Raw genomic sequence first — 15,782 nt, forward strand, 5'->3', positions numbered from 1 at the left:
TTTTTACATATGCTGACAACTAAAATAGCCTAGGAAAACCATGAACTTTCCATGTCTCAAGGTAGATGGGAAGATGATATTTGGACATTTATCAAACCAGTATGTCAAAATAAACACTATGGCTAGCACAGTGGAATTACAGTCCCATTGATCTGTCACCAGCTAAAATAACTTCTCCTTTTCCCCTCATTCTTTCCAATCTTTTACTCTTATGACAAATCATTTGAAGTTAACTCCTTCAATTTTTTTAAGCTCTTGCTTCTCAAAATGCAGTGTGTCTGTAAAGGAGAGGAGTCTGCTAGTTTGAAGACAAACTCTTTGTGCCTTCTGAGGTAGAAACTGCATTTCAGAACAGTTACTAGATGACTCAAATGCACGTTAGATTTGGGGGTAAAACTTGGTATGACATACATCTTATTACACTCAAGATTTCCTAACTCCACATCCTTTCTTTTTCTTATAATTTTTTTTCTATTATATGAAAAGAACCACGAGCTCCCCACTTCCTGATTGCAAGTCACATTCAAAGGTAAATCACTATAGATTAGTTTCAGAATGTCCTCATCCATCAATATCCGTATTGTTCATTGGACCCTACTCTCTTCACATTCAAGTTAGTACAAGAGTCATTTGAGCAGATTCCTCCATACTGTGTCTTGCATCATTGTATACATGATGAAAATTTTATACATGCGTTAAAAATCTAATCTCGCCTTCTATTGATGTCAAGGCTGGATGCCACAGTGTAGGGGAATGGCAGAGTAGAGAGTGGGGAGTAGGTGGGTAGGTGAGTGAGCACTCTCATAGAAGCAGGAAGAAGAAGGATAGGAGCTTTCTGGAGGGAAAACAGGGAAAGGGGATAACATTTGAAATGTAAATGAATAAAATATCCAATTAAAAAAAAAAAGGAAAAAATCTAACCTAAAAAAGATGCTTACAATACTTGAAAAATACCAATTGTATGATTTCTTTATGTCACTGAGAAAGCTTTTTGTTTGTTTGATTTTGTTTTTTTTTTTTTGGTAGATTTATGCAATATATTGTCCCAAGTAATTTTCTTAATAGGATTAAAAATAAGATGAGTACATGAACAAACAATATCTCATGTGATTGATGTGTATACTAAGTCTAGATTATGTTAGTTTCACATGTAATATTTTCCTGGCTTTGGTGAGATGGCTCAGTGGGTAAATTCTATGGTGCACAAGCGGAGTAACTGATTTCAAGTCCTCAGAAACAACATATAACAAGACATTGTAGCCCTAGTTTGTTATCTTAATGGTCAGTCCTACAGGAAGTCATGAAGTGGAGACAGAGATTTCAAAAAACTTCATGGTCCATCTGTAATAATATAAGTATCTGCAAAATGAGAAAGATGTTCTTTTAACATAGTATATAATACGTGAGATCTGACATTTGTGTTTTCTGCTGAATTCCATATATGCGCTTTGGCACTTGCTTGCCTTTATCATATGCACGAATGTACACAAAAACACATACACACACACATACACATAGAGAAGTGAAATATAATTTTACCATATGGTAATATATGCTCTTTATAATCAATTATACAATATGTTGCATATCTAAGTATGAACATATATCCACATAGATAATATGATCCTCATTGTAGTATTGCATCTACTCCACATACAGGAATACTATCTTTAAATTGCACTCTTACCAATTGCAATTATCTTACGCCCTATAATTGTCCAGGGAAACATTTGCTCATGCAGTTTCTGCTGAATTCTAGTTGGACTTGATCCATGCACTCAAATATTTGTAATTCTAGAAAGTAATTAGTAGGATAATGTCATTTTCATATCAATAACTATTAATTATAAAGCTTAAAACATCTAATAATCATTTACATTAGCTCAAGAAATTAATTTTTTCCAGGGCTATGTATCTTCAGATATATAGCAGGGGAACACTAGATTCTTAATGTAAAAATATAAAATTAAATGTGTTTCTTCAGAATGTCAATTAATTCTTCATAAGAATATAGTTAATGCATGACTATATATTGATATATACCCTTGAATCAGAAACTTTATTGTGACAACTTTTCCAAGAGAATAGGACCTGATGAAATATGTTAATGTAGTGTTGAGTTTTATGGAATATATCACAAAAACCCACACATGAATCTCTGTAATTTCAAAGACTAAATAAATGAAGTTATGCATGTAAATAGTGTCAGTAATAATAAACTTTAATTTATGAGATGGAAAATTGAATGTTTTTTATACAGTATGTATGTATCACAAACCGTCACTGATAATTTTTCATTATTCTCTACCAAACAAAGTCAGTCAAGGAGCACTTATAAACTAAGAAATCCAAATGAACTCTGTATGATAGAAGCATTATTAAAGAATATATTCCATTCAAATATGAAGCTTAAGGTAAACTGCCATTTTGACAGTGTTCTTTGTTCCTTTGTGAACCTGGAAAATGAATGGAGGGTTTTACATATTCTAGGCAAGCAACCCATCACTTAAATATATCCTCAGTCCCTTTCTTTGATTTTTTTCTAAGGGATAGACTAAACACAACATATTTATTTTAACTGGTAAAATTTTAGAAACACTGTGAAAGCAGTGTCATACTATTTCAAGGAATATTGCCAGGGAGGAGTTGATAAGCTACAAAGACAAGTACCACTCTTTGAAAGCAGCAAGATATATTACATACATATCACATGTCTTGGCACAGTGTATGCATATTCTATGGAAAGAGTTATTGCAGCCAGTTGGAAAACCAAAGGGATGCATTAAGATATTTCAAGGACAAGTGAACATCTGACAGGCCAGAAAAGGCCTCACTAATTGAATACAAGATAGAGAAAATTTTGCTAGTACTTTTCTACTTTTAAGATTCAGGATTTGTCCCCCCAAATCATAAAATTTCTTTCTCAGAAAATACAACTGTTACATTTCTTAAGGCATAATTATTAACAATTTGCTTAGAAACCTTCAACCATGACTAAAACTATTCTTTTTATTTTTGATTTTGTTTTATTTTAATATTAAGAGATTGGATTTCTAAATATTTTATTATAAATTGATTCTAATAGTTTTATTTCCTTAATATTACTTCCTCCTGTCAGGGGTAGTTCCGCATCACTCAGATGCTAGCATGGTGTGTACTGAATGTGATGTTGTTAATATCACTTTCCTCTTCCATCAGTGGGTCAATAACCTTCCGAACTGCATATGTAACTAACATGATTTATGATGAACATGAGGACTTGTCTTTGACATCTAGACAGGTTAATGTATCATTTACTCCTCTGATATATACTTAAATCCAAATTGCCCAAAACTGATAAATATTACAGACCTGGGGGCTGAAGAAATGACTTAGCAGTTAAGAATACTTGTTCTTGTAGAGGACCTGGGTTTAGTTCCTGGATCCTACATCTGAATATTCTTTAAGAGTCATTTCTTCATAAGTTCACAGAGATCTCAGTGGACAGCAACACAGTGTTCAGACATAGCAAAGAAGTGACAGAAAGAAAGAATTTAGACACGTGTATAACATGTCACTTTATCAAAAGTCTTAGGGTTAATAAACAGTATTGCATTTGCTATAAATGTTCTCTATGCCATCCAATAGGATGATTCAGACACCAAACTCCCAATGGAGATATTCAGTACTCTTGTAATTGTGAAATAATAACTCTATTTCTTTACTGCTGAATGAAATAGAAAATTGAGTTATACATATACATCATTAAATATTTTGCAAAGAAGTAAATTTATAATTTCAGTTAATGCTTCACTTTAACAAGAAATGTTACTATTCTATCAAAGAATGATTTTCAATTATATATGAGGAGACAATGTTAATCAATGAAAAGAGCACTTTTTCTTAATGATTAAATATCCAAACTTGACGTAGGTAGCAATTGTAATAATTCCTGACACTTCTTTGATTTCTTGTTCTGAGAAAAACTAGACTTTATAATCTTTATGTTTTACCATGTTTTAAAGACTAAAATGTAACTAAAGGACTGTAGAAAACTATTGCTTACCAATATCAATAGTTTGTTTATCAATAGTTAGTTCTGGCTATAATAGTAGAAGTAGTTACTTTAGTAATTATTCAAATTGTATATTAGTGGAATTGACTTTTTCTTTTCAGCACGAAGGTTTAAATCATACACAAAGTAACTGCAGACATGCTTTTTCATTTTCTCTTTCTGAGTACTGAATGTTGGCAGCTTTAGAATTTCTTATTCAGCCCCCAGATTTTTCAGGAAGGTTTAAGAATTACTTCACTGTACTTTGTTCAAGTGATAGTTTCTTAATTATTAAGTAAACAATTCCTATATGTGGACTTAGAGATGTTATACTGCTGAAATGCTTGTAAGTATCAGTTCATTGAAGTTATAATCAGTAGAATTTAGGAATATGTTCTAGGTAGGAATAAATTTTCAGTAAAGAATAACTTGGCTTGACTATTGATTTATAAAGATTATTGTAGTTTCTATATAGAGAACTTACCTCTTAGTGGGGAAAAAGAAAAATGTAGATGAAATAATAGTCTGGACATGGATGTAGTGGTGGTATGACTTATATGCTGAGAGATTTGGTCAAGGACATGATTGAAAGCAAAGACTACTTTGTTAATATTTTGTTCGTTGTTGTTCGTTTATTTTTATTTTTACCTGAAATAATAAGGAAATAGAGAACCTAGATATTCCACTTGTTTAGGGAAAAGCCTACATACATACACATATATATATATTTGAATGGAATTTTCATGGAAGTACTCTACTGTAGCACTCTGGAGAGAAGATAGGTACATGATATATTTCAAGGACGGGCTTTGAGCTGTTCTAAGACCTTAAAGTAGATAATAGATGTTAGTTATGAATGAGAGAAGAGACCCAAGGACAGAGCCTGAGACATACCCTATTTCAGGGCAGGAATGAGCAGTCCAGTTCCAGAGGAATGCTCTATAATAGAAAGGACAACCTGGGGCCAGCAGTGCTCTAGCAACTGACTGTTTCTAAGAAGGATTCTTAGTAAAGTACTCCTGAGGGTACAGGGGGCTATATTAGAGTTCACTGGAAGATGGATGCTGTATCTTAAGAAGGATGGATCTAACTTCATTTTGTAGTAAAATTTCCAGGGCCTGCCTATATTTGCTGCCAATATTGTGTGCTCTTGATGTCTTTAAAAAGATGACTCAATGTCATAGTCCATCTTTCTTCTAAACTAAGATATTTTACTTGTTTTCTCCCCATGTTTTGAGATGGCAATCATTACACATCTCACAATTTTTGTATTTTATGATTGTCCTACAGAAATTTCACTGTCCTCTGTTTTCTTCACCTATTCCTATCTACAATGTTGTAAAGGTTGTACTAACTGACATCCTAAGTGAGTGAAAATCCAGTTTAGCTTTCTTTTGTTTTTTTGTTTGTTTTGTTTTTAATTTATTCATTTTTTTCAAATCGTAACTTTTACTTATTCACACAGGGGTTATAAACACAAAAAGGCAGGACATGGGGAAGGGGATGACACTGGAGTGTGGGTGTTCAGGCCTGTTTTCTTGTGTTTTGTTTGTTTGGTTGTTTGGTTTGATTTGGTTTTTGCTTTTATTTTTTGGCTGTTTTAATTTATATTTGGTTTATTTGGTTGTTTTTTGTTCTTTTGGTTCTCTTTGTAATACTTTTACAAATATTTGGAAATATGGACTGTGTGATGATTGTGCCATATCTCCTCAGCCTTTCACCATTTACATGATATAAATTTCTTATACAATTGCTCAGCTTAATGATAGTGATGGTTTCCTAAACACAAAAAAAAATCACATGGCTTCTTATAATTATTTTCACTAAAAAGGTGTCTTAATAGCGAAAAATATTTGTACTGTTTGTAAGTTTGATTTACCATGATTTACATTTCAATAGTAAATCTCTAAAAAAACGAAAATACTTCTTCTGACTTAAACTTAAAAAGCTACTGAATAGAAAGCCAGCACATTGTGTTAATGTGATTTTTATGAAGGACAACACCCAAGGAGAGGTGTCTCTAGGTTTCATACCCATCTTCCACTGTTAAATTTCACATTAATTTTAGATTGATTTTTTAGTAATTAAAATCACAGTTATATTAGCCTCTTGACACAGATTTAAAATGAAGAGCTTTAACTTTATAAATGATCATGTTGATTGCAGTTGATGGTGCTAAAAGGTAACAATACAGCATTTGGAGTTGCTATCCCTGTACATGAGCCAGCATCATAATCTGCTTATCAGTGAGAAATGTTCAGGGAGTGTGAAATTCAACAAGACAAGCCAAAGAAAATTAATTCAGACTTGCCTCAGAAATGCCAATTGACCTAATCTCTCCAATCTATTAATTCTGAAGGTAGAAGGAGCAATAAAGAGAAAAGCCCAGGGGTAATCACAGTGACACAAGATTTAACAGGAGCTCAAAAGTCAGCTTGCCTCATGAAGACAAGCCAGGGTATTCCTAGGAGTTCTTGTAAATGGCAATAGGTCATGCTGAGTCTCATAGGTCAAAACTAACACCCAAAAATCAATAGCAAAAAGTGAATTAGTGCTCTTGAAGTCACAAGTAAAGTGATGCTTTGACTTATACAAGTGACGCTTGAAACTGTAGGGATCCTATAGTATATAGTATTAGAGTAACCTGTGGGTATCCTATAGCAGTATCTCTGTACACCATACAGCAATCTATCCGTGAGCCTCATTACCAGATTTAGGAATAATAAAAGGTTTGAATACTAACATTTCTAGAACAGTATACTGTAAATAACATTCCTGACAAATAGTGCTAGTTACATATCACAGAGTTTGCATCTGCAGAATTCAAGCCTCTAGCTAGTCCATTACTTTTTTATTTGCCATCAGAAATAATGAAGCAGAAAGTATCTGTAATTAAGAAGATGAAACTGATATTGTGCAGACTGGTTAAAAGGCTGTGCTAGCCATATCTTGATATACCAAACTGAATGCAGTATTCTTTCATTTTCTCTTTCATTCTAACCTTCCTTGGCAATCAACTGAAATAGTATCTACTAATGTTATAGTAATTTAAAAGCAGTTCTATTCTGCATGACTAATTGAGTACAAATGCATGCAATAATAAATCAATTTTAGTTTAAAGAGTGTTTATGGGGGGTGCCTGAAAAACACAATATATTTCTGCTTAGGCCATATTTTTCATTTTGTATTAAAATTGATATTTGTCTTCTTTGTTTTACTTTTCTTATCATTTTCCCTTAATCTTGACTTAGAAATAGGTTTAATGAAGACGATAGAGATAGATTCCCAAAAGGAGTAATGAGGACACCTTATTTAATTTTTACTGTTTTTCTCTAATTTAACGAACTTCTAGTTGGAGTTGAGGTATTTAACTGCCTACTACATGACAGATGACTTTATAGGAATATTCTGGCATTTTAAGCTTTAAACCTAATAGAGTGCGACAGCCATGAAAACTAGATTTGACATCAGTAATTATTATAAATTAAATAAACAGTGATTAACATTAGAAATCTGCTTTTGCTTAACCTGGTTTGTTAAGATATACTCTCTGTCGTCTTGGTATGACCTATAATCCACTTCTGGTAAAACTCACTTCACAGCCCTTTAGCAGCCATGCACTGGGTCGAATTTGGCCACCAGCCTGTGGATAAATGGTAAGAACCAAATCCAGACACCAAATATTTTTTGTAAGTTACCTATACATAATTGTCCTAAATGATCCTGTTAGGAATACTTTTAATGCAAATCCACAAGTAAAGGATATAAAATATTTACTTGCAACTTTGAATATATTATTTCTGACCATGATTGCTGGCATGCACATACACACATATAAACATACACAAACATACACACACACACACACAGAGAGAGAGAGAGAGAGAGAGAGAGAGAGAGAGAGAGAGAGAGAGAGAGAGAGAGAGGATATGCACACAAAATACACACATATAAAAAAAACATTAAATAAGTATTTATAGTTCTTATCCATGATCATCAGCATATAAATGAGAAGAAAAGTAAATCATACTATTATACGTCTGGTTTGTATCGAATATAGGTGGCTTTTTAGTCAAACTCCTTACTCATCATTCTTCTCCAACTCAGGTCAATCTCTCTTTCTTAGGGAAGAGGTCCCAAAGCTAACCGTTCCAGGGTAATAACATGTATGTCATCATCTAAAGACAGAAAGTGTTTTTTCTTCATAATAAATTGTTTTTAACTTACCTTTTTACATATATGTGTGGGTATATGCACAACAATTTTATTGAATGCTTAAAAGTGCTTAAAAGTGCCCCTTCATGACTTAAGAAAAGGGATTTATACATCACAGAACCCAAAATAGCTTCAGGAAAAGTCAACTGAATTTTGAAGGATTCACATGGATGCTACCAGAATAATGTTTTAATAGAAGGGTTTGTGTTGGACCACTTTACTTGAAGTGAAAATACCTCGTATTTATAGAGGACACAGTTGAAGACACTGGGGCAAGTTGTGTGTACACACCTCCAGGCTGCTCATCTGGTTAATCACAGAGGATTGAACCTGAAAAGATTTATGAGACCCTGAGCTATTTGCTTTATGCCAGGAATAATTGTACCACCACTTATGCCTACTCCCCTTATTAGCTCTCTCCGCATCACCGCTCCTTTGGAGTTCATCTATCTTAATGAAATATCCATCTCTGTCTTCCCTCCTGCTTTACATTTTAGACTTTATGCTGGGTAGAAGCTAGTCATCTCAGCTGGACAAGCTCACTAGCCAGAGGCTAACTTGGCTTCCAGTTAAACTCCATGCAATTTCCTCCACTGGGCATTTGTTTCTATGTCTACACAAGAGCAATAAAACTTATCAGCTAGATCAATCAAACACATCAGCTGGAAACAGTTCTTGCTGTAAAAAGGAACAGATCAATTGCAACAAAAGAAATTGAGAAAGATATAAAGGAAAGTCAATCAACGATAAGGTTGCAGGGAAGAGAAGCTTTTCTTCCTTGGATTGAATTGATAAAACATTTTGGGTCATCTGAGTATTTGATTTGTTTTTATAGTAAATTCATACAGATTTCTACAATCATGGGTATGCTAGAATTTTTATAGACATAGTATTATAATTCTACTTAGACTTATTGAAGGCATATAGTCAAAAGAATGAGTTTTTCTGTGAATTCTGACTTAGAGAAATACCCTATTCTTTTTCAATTTTACCCAACATGGACAAAGATTATATCTCCAGCTTTTACTTCTCTCAAGGGAAAATGCATCTATATAACATTCTCACTCCACTAAGATGCCCTTTAAATAAATGCTGAATGGAGGAGACCACAGGAATGAGTGTACTTTAGCTGGTGTGAGGTGAAAGCCTGGGTGTACAAGGGTGAGCAAGTAGGAAGATGGATGTCAACTAAAACAAAAATAGCTAGATCCACATCTGTATAGATGTGGTATTTGTTGAGTATTTCCTCTTGTCCTTCCTATTTCCCTATCTGTATAATGCCCTACATGTGAGGTTCCTGTTGCTAAAGAATTTGTTTTATATGCAAGAGAATCAGTGGGGACAAATGCTTAGATTATTTATAATGCCATAATGGTTCGTTTGTACTACATTTCATTTATTTATTTATTTATTTATTTATTATTTATTTTCTCACACAGTACATCCCAGCCACAGACTTCCCTATCTCTCCTCCTTCTACCTCCTCCCCAACGGATCCAATCCTCTTCAGTAGGGCTATCAACCAAACATGGCATAACTATCTGCAATAAGACTCGGCATGAGCTGTAATAACAAGGCTGGACAAGGCAATCCAGTAGGAGGAAAGGGGCCCAAGGGCAGGCAAAAGAGTCAGAGACATTCCCACTTCCATTATTAAGAGCCCAAGAATAGCTCAAGCTAAATAACCGCAACATGCATTCAGAGGACTTAGCACAGACACATGTTTGCTTTGTGATGGCCCCTTATTCTGTGCAGTGTTATCTGGAAATCCTTTACACCTCTGGCTCCTACAATTATTCCTCCTCCTTTTCTCGGAGAGGAGTTCCCTGAGCTCTGCCTTATGTTTGGCTGGAGGTCTCTCTATCTGTTCACATCAGTTGCTGGTGGAAGCCTTCCTAATGATGTTATGGATAGGCAGCAATCTATGAATACAGAAGAATTTCATTAGGAATCATTTTACTTAGTTTTTTTCTTTTGTCAGTCCTGTTTGTTTTTACCCTAGGTCTTTGAGCCTTCCACTTTCCTGTCTCTGGATACCCAGGCAGTGTTGGTTCTGGAATCCCTCTTAGGTCTTGGTCCTGCAGTTAGACCAGTCATTTGATGCCCACTCCCACAAACTCTGATACATCACTCTCACTTTGAATCTTGCAGGCAGGAACATGTTTGTGGGCTATAGGTTTTGTTTTTTCATATCTGTACTAGTGTCCCATTCCGATCAATGAGATATTAACATTGAAGATGCTAGAAATAAACTAAAGTCTCCATATTACAGAGATCATGTCAATTGCTTTATTATAATAGCAAGAATTACTTACTTATAGATATTCAAATTCCTCTGAGAAAATATTTAAATTTCTGAAGTGTGAGTATATTATTGACAAAACTAAAAGCAGATTGAGGTACATTTAACAAGGATTATTTGATTTATTGCATTATATTCCATATTCTATATGTCACACATACACATACATACACACACACACACACACACACACACATATATGACAAAGATTTTTCATATAAATATTCCCGCATCTTCTCAGTTATTGGAAATATTTCTATATTAATTAGACCTAAGTGTGTTTAGCCCAAACCAATGAATAGATATTTTTCTGCAGCAATATTTTTAAATGCTCATTATCAATTAAACATAATGAGAATAAGTATGTTAAAAGTAGGTTTAAAGGGTAAATAACTCACAATGGAGACATTGGCCTTCATTTAATATTTTTGGGATATTTCACACCAGTTTACCCATGTTTATTTCAATTTTGGTTAGCATACCAATTCACATATGAATATTCTATTAACAGTGCTCAAATTCTACTTTAAAAACAGCACAGAGGTTTGTGTGTTAAGGTTTCAAATAAAGCCATTTATTAATCAATTCCTTCATTTCTTCTTCCTCCTCATCTCCATCATTTGACTACCTGTATGTCTGTATATCTGTTTTTCTAGTTATCTGCTACTTGTAATATATCGTCAAAGTAGTATTTTGTCTACAAACACAATGATTAGTTGTATGTACATTGGAGTTTGAGAAATAACAATCTCTTCATATATTAGTTTCCTGAAAATTTATTCTATCCCAAATCAATATTCTTGTTTCTTAATTAATGTTTTGTTAGGCAGACCATATGCTCTGTGAGGAAGTAAAGATTTTTTTAAATATTTTTGAGACCAAACATTCAAATAATATTAATATATTACTGTAGAAACTTAATAGTGATATTTATGGGTTGATTAATAGATTTTTCCAACCTTCTATTGAATAGTACCATTTCAGAAAGCAAACTCTGTTACTAAGTTGGTGAAATAAGTTGTCAAAATGTCTAGCATTTAAACCTTTTACAAAATCATATTTTTAATTGCAAATAATCCATGCATGTAACTTTATAGATCAAGCTTCTTGAAGAAAGCATATGGTTTAATAACAGGAGGGTAGGGCTCTCTTTTATTTTGGTGTTTTAGCTAGCGACATACAGCATCTCTCTCTATATATATATATTTTTTTTTTCCCTGTACAGACTACTTAGAATTCAAAATTCAAAACATACCCAGGCTCACGCTTCCTGCTGCCTTGCTAACCTATTTTCCAGGGTCATTTTCTTTCAAGTGCAGTTAGATTTTTTTCTCTGTCTAACTGAAGTATGTACCAGAGGCTCTGGGGATTTGAGTTCACCAGTCCTGACTTTTATCTAGAGCAGGTATCCTAAGTGAATTTTCCATCTTGTGAAACTCCTGCAGTGAGCCCGCAGAGTAGAAAATGGAGCTAAGTACTGACAGATGAGCCACAAGCCCATGAATGGTGAATCAGGGCTGGAGGTAGAAAAATATATATAATTTGCTGAACTTAAAGGATATACCTTTCACGGGTGTACGTTCTTCACCCCTACATTTTCTGCTTAGCTCTGGTGGGTAGATTCAATACTAACACTTCACAGAGGATATAATCCATCACCAGAAATCTCTACTCCTAGCTTATTTGTATTCAACAAATTCCATGTCTTGTTTACTCAAGATCAAGGAAAATAAAATGTACAGTCTTAACGTAGTTCACTTTCCATCATCTTTCTTCCTACATTTACATGTGTGCCTTGTTTATGGTAGTTTGCTTAATTTTCCATTACTGTGATTTAACCTTAAATGAAGATGGTTGTTATGATGGATTAGCAAAGGCAGCAGAAGCCAAGTCACAGGAGCTCCTATGTGTCCTGCATTCACACTCAATACAATTACCTACAAAGTTTTTCATGTCTTATTTTACTTATTTCTTCCTGTTTTCAACTTTTGAAATAGCTGTCAATGTTAAAAATCTACCGACTTCCACCGAAAATTTAGATGTACAGGCAACAGCACCACACTGTTCAAAGTCTTCCCTAAACTGAGATTCTATGCTGCTGCTTTGGAATTTTTTGACTCTCTTTGGTCAGAATGATTCCTAACATTGCCTCTTATCTCTGTCACTTGAAGGCAAGATTCTGTTGTTGCCATGCAACTTACTTTGCATTTCTCTTTATTGTATTTTTTTTATCCATTCACTAAAACAACCTTGATTTTTTAAGTTGAAGATTATAAGTTCCAAATTTCCTGCATTTTTTTTTAATAAGTTAGTATGTGCTACCTGTTGGAAATTCATGGTGTGATGCTTAGGTTTGTCTAGTTTTAACCAGGTAAACTTTCATCAATTGTCCATGCCAAGGGAGGCTACAAAACAAGATGGCCAGGTGGGAGTTGGCATACCATTGGAATCTGAAAGACAATAAGAATTCTTGAAATAGCTTGAAATAGCCCTATTACAGCATTTGGAAGAGAATCTATTGTTAATAGATAGTTTTGTCATTCTAACACACATATATAGATAGGTTTATGCCATGTAAACATTGTGTTAAACATTGCTGAAGTTCTAAATCTCAACCTATATGGTCAAAGAAGTATAAGGGCAGATCTCATATCTTAGCTATAGATCTCTGTTGTATTCTGTTTCCTTAGTGTTTTTAAAACATGCGCATCTTTAAGAAACGCCACTGACACATAGATACATCTAACAGTTATCTGAAGAAAATGAAATGCCACTCATAATGTTTGTTGAAGGCTTACAGTATGGTTGCTATGATAGTAACTACAAAGACTGTGTAATGGTTGTTTTTGTCAATGTGATGAAAACCTAGACATATCTGGAAAGAGGGACTCCTAATTCAATAAGATTAGCCTGTTGAAATGATCCAAAACTTCTATAAAAAATGGACTGTTAACGAGTCTATAGTGTATTTTCTTGACTAATTACTGATGTTGGTGAGCCCAGCTCACTGGAAATGGTACCATCTTTGGCCAGGGATTGCTAATATAAGAAAGCAGGCTGAGCAACTCATGCAGAGCAATATCCCTCCATTTCAGTTCTGTCCCACAGGTTCCTGCCTTCAGTTTCTGCCTTGACTTCCTTCAGTGGCTTCCTTTAGTGATGAACTGTGATGTGGGGATAGAGATGAAATAACCTTTCCTCTCCAAGTTGCTTCTGATCATTAGGTATATCAAGGCAATCAAAACCTCAATGATGGTAGTATTATAGTCTTCATCTTTCTGTTATGATAAAATACTTAGAGATGTGCTTACTTTGCTTCACAGTTGCAGATTGAAAAATCATTGTTGGGATAGGCATGGCAGAGACAGAGGGAACATTAACCTAATAGATCACATGTCAACAACAAATACAAAATACAGAGAGATGGATAGAGGAAAACAATTTGAGATAGGATAAAGCTACAAAAACAAAACAAAACAATGCTGTCTCACAGTGATGTACTTCCTCCAGCAAGACAGCACCATCTTCCCAATACTGCAGCTGCTGAGTCCCAAGTGCTAAAATACTTGCATCTATTGGAAACATATTTTATTTGAACCACCACAATAACCTAGGATGAGATACTAACCTAGAATTAGGTAGATATCAATAATGTTTTAGAGATATAAAAGAATAAAAACAACAGGGCATTCTAGTGAGAATAGGATTCATTAAAAACATCCCTGTGATTTAGAGAGTTGAATTAAGTGTCAGTGTTTTAATTTCATAAAATAATATAGAACTGGGAAAGACAGAAAATACTTATGTGAGTCTTTCAACAATGAACTAATTGGACAAAAAAAATATGTAGATGTAAGAATATAAGAGCTCAAAGTTTAATTTACTAACAAAAGATGTGGATTTGAAGGTACAACTTTATTAATTTGAGATAAGAAGGTATTTTTCTTAAATTTCATATTAGACAGAAACACTTTGTTAGATTTCCTTCTTCAGTAGCCTGAGGTTGTTAAGATTATATATGAGTTAACATTCGCATGACAGTTTTAATATCTGCAGAATAAGTTAATACATTGTTTAGTTTAGATAATAAGCTTATGCGTTCATTGTGGAACATTTCAAAGACAATAGTTAATAAAATGAAAACTTCAGAATGTGTTATATAAGTCTAGCTAAAAGAAGTACAGTCACTAATAATTTTCTGAATAAAGTCTATGCCAGAACTATTATTTATAAGTAAAATGGAATGACTTTTCTATGGCAAAGAATGGAAACCTATTACTGCATACAGACTGTACCGGAACTCCTGAGCTGTGTGCTTTTATATCCAAAGTGTCACAGTTATAAGCATGTGCTGCAACATCTAATTTGAGTTCTTATTAAAACATTACATTTAATTGTAATGCAGTGAGTAGAGATATTGATACATACAAACACACACACACACACACACACACACACACACGTTTCGAACTTAATTTAGAATATTATGGCTTCAATTTTCTTTAAAGGTGACTTTTCAATAATCGTACAGCACTTGCCTTATATTTGCATTTTTATTTGAATGTCTGAACCAGCTAGTCATGGGTGTTATAGATATGACTTTGGTCTCTCTTAATAAACATTGATTTTCTACAGTGGTTTTGAGTACTGCCACTGGCATCCATGTGAGGAGGATAATGTCTTTCAAAGTAAAGAACTGAAAAATTTTGTGAGTGTATAAGTGTTGAGAAGTATATATGAAATAACTATTATAACTACTTGTTCCAAAAATATTTATTAAGCATTTAATGAAAAAGCTGTCACACCTAAGATTGCTAGTAGGTGTCTAACTGCACTCATTGGAGGGGCTAGCAAAGTCTTCCAAAAAAGACTTGTCAAACCCTGGAAAAGGCTGCTTCTTCTTCTCCTTCTCCTTCTCCTTCTCCTCCTCCTCCTCCTCCTCCTCCTCCTCCTCCTCCTCCTCCTCCTCTTCCTCCTCCTCCTTCCTCTTTCTCTTCCTCTTCTTCTTCTCCTTCCTCTTCCTCCTCCTCTTCCTCCTCTTCCTCTTCCTCCTCCTCATTTTCCTCTTCCTCCTCCTCTTCCTCCTTCTCTTTCTCCTTCTTCTCCTTCTTCTCCTTCTTCTCTTTCTTTTGCGTGTTTGTGTGTGTGTGTGTGTGTGTGTGTGTGTGTGTGTGTGTGTGTGTGTGAGAGAGAGAGAGAGAGAGAGAGAGAGAGAGAGAGAGAGAGAGAGAG

The 15,782-nt window shown here is 34.3% G+C and overlaps 1 protein-coding gene across 5 annotated transcripts in view; it reads left to right on the forward strand.

The window, feature by feature from the left end:
• Pcdh9 (protocadherin 9) overlaps nt 1–15,782 on the forward strand; it is an 843,321-nt gene that overhangs the window by 36,511 nt on the left and 791,028 nt on the right. The gene's annotated exons all lie outside the window — the stretch shown is intronic.

This window comes from Grammomys surdaster, unplaced genomic scaffold (genome assembly GCF_004785775.1).
Source record: "Grammomys surdaster isolate TR1022 unplaced genomic scaffold, NIH_TR_1.0 126124, whole genome shotgun sequence".
Classification (NCBI taxonomy): domain Eukaryota; kingdom Metazoa; phylum Chordata; class Mammalia; order Rodentia; family Muridae; genus Grammomys; species Grammomys surdaster.